This window comes from Ostrea edulis, chromosome 1 (genome assembly GCF_947568905.1).
Source record: "Ostrea edulis chromosome 1, xbOstEdul1.1, whole genome shotgun sequence".
NCBI lineage: Eukaryota > Metazoa > Mollusca > Bivalvia > Ostreida > Ostreidae > Ostrea > Ostrea edulis.
The window spans coordinates 9666808-9672807 of record NC_079164.1 but is presented as its reverse complement, the minus strand read 5'-3'; positions in this window follow the sequence as shown (position 1 = coordinate 9672807).

Sequence of the window (6000 nt, the reverse complement as noted above, 5' to 3'; positions counted from 1 at the left end):
TATATAAATGTGAACTTTCTTTAACACTCTATGTCAGGGGCTGGCAGCCTATATAAATGTGTTGTTTCTTTAACATTCTATGTCAGGGGCTGGTGGAGCTATATAAATGTGATGTTTCTTTAACATTCTATGTCAGGGGCTGGTGGGGCTATATAAATGTGATGTTTCTTTAACACTCTATGTCAGGGGCTGGCGGGGTATATGAATGTGTTGTTTCTTTAACACTCTATGTCAGGGGCTTATGGGGCTATATAAATGTGAACTTTCTTTAACACTCGATGTCAGGGGCTGGCAGCCTATATAAATGTGTTGTTTCTTTAACATTCTATGTCAGGGGCTGGTGGGGCTATATAAATGTGATGTTTCTTTAACATTCTATGTCAGGGGCTGGTGAGGCTATATAAATGTGAACTTTCTTTAACACTCGATGTCAGGGGCTGGCAGCCTATATAAATGTGTTGTTTCTTTAACATTCTATGTCAGGGGCTGGTGGGGCTATATAAATGTGATGTTTCTTTAACATTCTATGTCAGGGGCTGGTGGGGCTATATAAATGTGATGTTTCTTTAACACTCTATGTCAGGGGCTGGCGGGGTATATGAATGTGTTGTTTCTTTAACACTCTATGTCAGGGGCTGATGGGGCTATATAAATGTGAACTTTCTTTAACACTCGATGTCAGGGGCTGGCAGCCTATATAAATGTGTTGTTTCTTTAACATTCTATGTCAGGGGCTGGTGGGGCTATATAAATGTGAACTTTCTTTAACACTCGATGTCAGGGGCTGGCAGCCTATATAAATGTGTTGTTTCTTTAACATTCTATGTCAGGGGCTGGTGGGGCTATATAAATGTGATGTTTCTTTAACATTCTATGTCAGGGGCTGGTGGGGCTATATAAATGTGATGTTTCTTTAACACTATGTCAGGGGCTGGCGGGGTATATGAATGTGTTGTTTCTTTAACATTCTATGTCAGGGGCTGATGGGGCTATATAAATGTGAACTTTCTTTAACACTCGATGTCAGGGGCTGGCAGCCTATATAAATGTGTTGTTTCTTTAACATTCTATGTCAGGGGCTGGTGGGGCTATATAAATGTGATGTTTCTTTAACATTCTATGTCAGGGGCTGGTGAGGCTATATAAATGTGAACTTTCTTTAACACTCGATGTCAGGGGCTGGCAGCCTATATAAATGTGTTGTTTCTTTAACATTCTATGTCAGGGGCTGGTGGGGCTATATAAATGTGATGTTTCTTTAACATTCTATGTCAGGGGCTGGTGGGGCTATATAAATGTGATGTTTCTTTAACACTCTATGTCAGGGGCTGACGGGGCTATATAAATGTGATGTTTCTTTAACACTCTATGTCAGGGGCTGACAGAGCTATATGAATGTGATGTTTCTTTAACACCCTATGTCGGGGGCTGATGGGGCTATATAAATGTGAACTTTCTTTAACACTCGATGTCAGGGGCTGGCAGCCTATATAAATGTGATGTTTCTTTAACACTCTATGTCAGGGGCTGACGGGGCTATATAAATGTGATGTATCTTTAACACGCTATGTCAGGGGCTGACGGGGCTATATAAATGTGATGTTTCTTTAACACTCTATGTCAGGGGTTGCCGGGGCTATATAAATGTGTTGTTTCTTTAAGACTCTATGTCAGGGGTTGGTGGGGCTATATAAATGTGATGTTTCTTTAACACTCTATGTCAGGGGCTGACAGAGCTATATGAATGTGATGTTTCTTTAACACCCTATGTCGGGGGCTGATGGGGCTATATAAATGTGAACTTTCTTTAACACTCGATGTCAGGGGCTGGCAGCCTATATAAATGTGATGTTTCTTTAACACTCTATGTCAGGGGCTGGCAGCCTATATAAATGTGATGTTTCTTTAACACTCTATGTCAGGGGCTGACGGGGCTATATAAATGTGATGTTTCTTTAACATTCTATGTCAGGATTTGACGGGGCTATATAAATGTGATGTTTCTTTAACATTCTATGTCAGGGGCTGGTGGGGCTATATAAATGTGATGTTTCTTTAACATTCTATGTCGGGGGCTGGCGGGGCTATATGAATGTGTTTTTTCTTTAACATTCTATGTCAGGGGCTGACGGGGCTATATAAATGTGATGTTTCTTTAACATTCTATGTCAGGATTTGACGGGGCTATATAAATGTGATGTTTATTTAACATTCTATGTCAGGGGCTGGTGGGGCTATATAAATGTGTTGTTTCTTTAACATTCTATGTCAGGGGCTGGTGGGGCTATATAAATGTGATGTTTCTTTAACATTCTATGTCAGGGGCTGGTGGGGCTATATAAATGTGATGTTTCTTTAACACTTTATGTCAGGGGCTGGCGGGGTATATGAATGTGTTGTTTCTTTAACACTCTATGTCAGGGGCTTATGGGGCTATATAAATGTGAACTTTCTTTAACACTCGATGTCAGGGGCTGGCAGCCTATATAAATGTGTTGTTTCTTTAACATTCTATGTCAGGGGCTGGTGGGGCTATATAAATGTGATGTTTCTTTAACATTCTATGTCAGGGGCTGGTGAGGCTATATAAATGTGAACTTTCTTTAACACTCGATGTCAGGGGCTGGCAGCCTATATAAATGTGTTGTTTCTTTAACATTCTATGTCAGGGGCTGGTGGGGCTATATAAATGTGATGTTTCTTTAACATTCTATGTCAGGGGCTGGTGGGGCTATATAAATGTGATGTTTCTTTAACACTCTATGTCAGGGGCTGGCGGGGTATATGAATGTGTTGTTTCTTTAACACTCTATGTCAGGGGCTGATGGGGCTATATAAATGTGAACTTTCTTTAACACTCGATGTCAGGGGCTGGCAGCCTATATAAATGTGTTGTTTCTTTAACATTCTATGTCAGGGGCTGGTGGGGCTATATAAATGTGAACTTTCTTTAACACTCGATGTCAGGGGCTGGCAGCCTATATAAATGTGTTGTTTCTTTAACATTCTATGTCAGGGGCTGGTGGGGCTATATAAATGTGATGTTTCTTTAACATTCTATGTCAGGGGCTGGTGGGGCTATATAAATGTGATGTTTCTTTAACACTCTATGTCAGGGGCTGGCGGGGTATATGAATGTGTTGTTTCTTTAACATTCTATGTCAGGGGCTGATGGGGCTATATAAATGTGAACTTTCTTTAATACTCGATGTCAGGGGCTGGCAGCCTATATAAATGTGTTGTTTCTTTAACATTCTATGTCAGGGGCTGGTGGGGCTATATAAATGTGATGTTTCTTTAACATTCTATGTCAGGGGCTGGTGAGGCTATATAAATGTGAACTTTCTTTAACACTCGATGTCAGGGGCTGGCAGCCTATATAAATGTGTTGTTTCTTTAACATTCTATGTCAGGGGCTGGTGGGGCTATATAAATGTGATGTTTCTTTAACATTCTATGTCAGGGGCTGGTGGGGCTATATAAATGTGATGTTTCTTTAACACTCTATGTCAGGGGCTGACGGGGCTATATAAATGTGATGTTTCTTTAACACTCTATGTCAGGGGCTGACGGGACTATATGAATGTGATGTTTCTTTAACACTCTATGTCAGGGGCTGACAGAGCTATATGAATGTGATGTTTCTTTAACACCCTATGTCGGGGGCTGATGGGGCTATATAAATGTGAACTTTCTTTAACACTCGATGTCAGGGGCTGGCAGCCTATATAAATGTGATGTTTCTTTAACACTCTATGTCAGGGGCTGACGGGGCTATATAAATGTGATGTATCTTTAACACGCTATGTCAGGGGCTGACGGGGCTATATAAATGTGATGTTTCTTTAACACTCTATGTCAGGGGTTGCCGGGGCTATATAAATGTGTTGTTTCTTTAAGACTCTATGTCAGGGGTTGGTGGGGCTATATAAATGTGATGTTTCTTTAACACTCTATGTCAGGGGCTGACAGAGCTATATGAATGTGATGTTTCTTTAACACCCTATGTCGGGGGCTGATGGGGCTATATAAATGTGAACTTTCTTTAACACTCGATGTCAGGGGCTGGCAGCCTATATAAATGTGATGTTTCTTTAACACTCTATGTCAGGGGCTGGCAGCCTATATAAATGTGATGTTTCTTTAACACTCTATGTCAGGGGCTGACGGGGCTATATAAATGTGATGTTTCTTTAACATTCTATGTCAGGATTTGACGGGGCTATATAAATGTGATGTTTCTTTAACATTCTATGTCAGGGGCTGGTGGGGCTATATAAATGTGATGTTTCTTTAACATTCTATGTCGGGGGCTGGCGGGGCTATATGAATGTGTTGTTTCTTTAACATTCTATGTCAGGGGCTGACGGGGCTATATAAATGTGATGTTTCTTTAACATTCTATGTCAGGATTTGACGGGGCTATATAAATGTGATGTTTATTTAACATTCTATGTCAGGGGCTGGTGGGGCTATATAAATGTGATGTTTCTTTAACACCCTATGTCAGGGGCTGGTGGGGCTATATAAATGTGATGTTTCTTTAACACTCTATGTCAGGGGCTGACGGGGCTATATAAATGTGATGTTTCTTTAACACTCTATGTCAGGATTTGACGGGGCTATATGAATGTGTTGTTTCATTAATATTCTATGTCAGGGGCTGGCGGGGCTATATAAATGTGATGTTTCTTTAAAACCCTATGTGGGGGGCTGACGGGGCATTCTTTGTCAGTTTAGGATGAAGAAAATTAAAAGCAATGAAAATCCCTTTTGATTCTGAAAATGAAGCACCTAGTTCGATGAGTTTGAAAGAACACCCATTGCACCAACACGGTACAACTCCTTATATTCGTTTTATGACTTTCAGATGGGTGCACTGTTTTACTTAGCAATAGGACAAATGGTCAAATCGATTACTAGAGAACATTTTCACTAATGGTTATCAAACTTCATAAACAGGTTTGTCTTGTCTGGTAGATGTCTGAGAATTTCAGGTCAAAAGACTTTCTAGAATTGTTGACCGATCGATTACTGACACATCTTTAATCTGGAAGAAGTTAAACCGAGTAGTCTGGGCAGGACTGGTGGATGGACCCTAATGCTTTCCATATTAAAGGGTTAAAAGGCATTTTAGTATGCATACAACAGTTGTCCAACCTGTAATTACAAACTTTTTCTATGATAGTCTTGAAGCTTCATGACCAGTACATGACCTCTATTGAATTTGAAAAGCCTAAAGGTCACAGGACTAAAGTCATTAATTTCCTACCCAATTTATTGATACCTGAAAACTTTTGCTCCATCAAACTTCATATGCAGGTTAGTTAGAGTTTGAAAATAAATCATTTATTTGCAAGTCAAACCGTCAAATTCAACGTTGTGATATTTAAATCTTATACATGTGTCCAGCAAGTGTTGTTCGACCGGAACTAGTTAGTCCTAACTTGACGATAGTCATCAAACATCACAGGTCGGATTTCCTATGACTAGCAGTGACCGCTGTACTCTCTAGCATGCATGCATCAACTGTTGTCCACCGACAACTCAAGGACATTTCACTGAATAATCATCAAACTTCATAAGCAAATGGATTATCATCGAACCAATGGTGATTAAGTATAAAAAGATCTACTGCGGAGTTTTAAAACCGTGGGTTTCAATTTTGGAGAAAGGGGGGGGGGCTGGCATGTTCTATAAAACATGTTTTGTTTTGTCGCATATTATTTATGTAACCTGTAAGACCCTGTCGTGACCTTGACTCTTTATTATATAACGTACAGATATTATTCAACCATTAGTTACTGTTGTATTTGATAAAATTAAGACATCTCGTGTCACAAAGATGTTGACTTGTGTTGCTAACGCGCTTCAACAAGTATATATATATATATATATATGTAGATCTAAATCCCCTCACACTTATTTTTACATTGACCACATTATTGTCGTTGGTAGCATGATTCATTTTGTATTTTGTCTGATGTGAAGGTTAAAAAA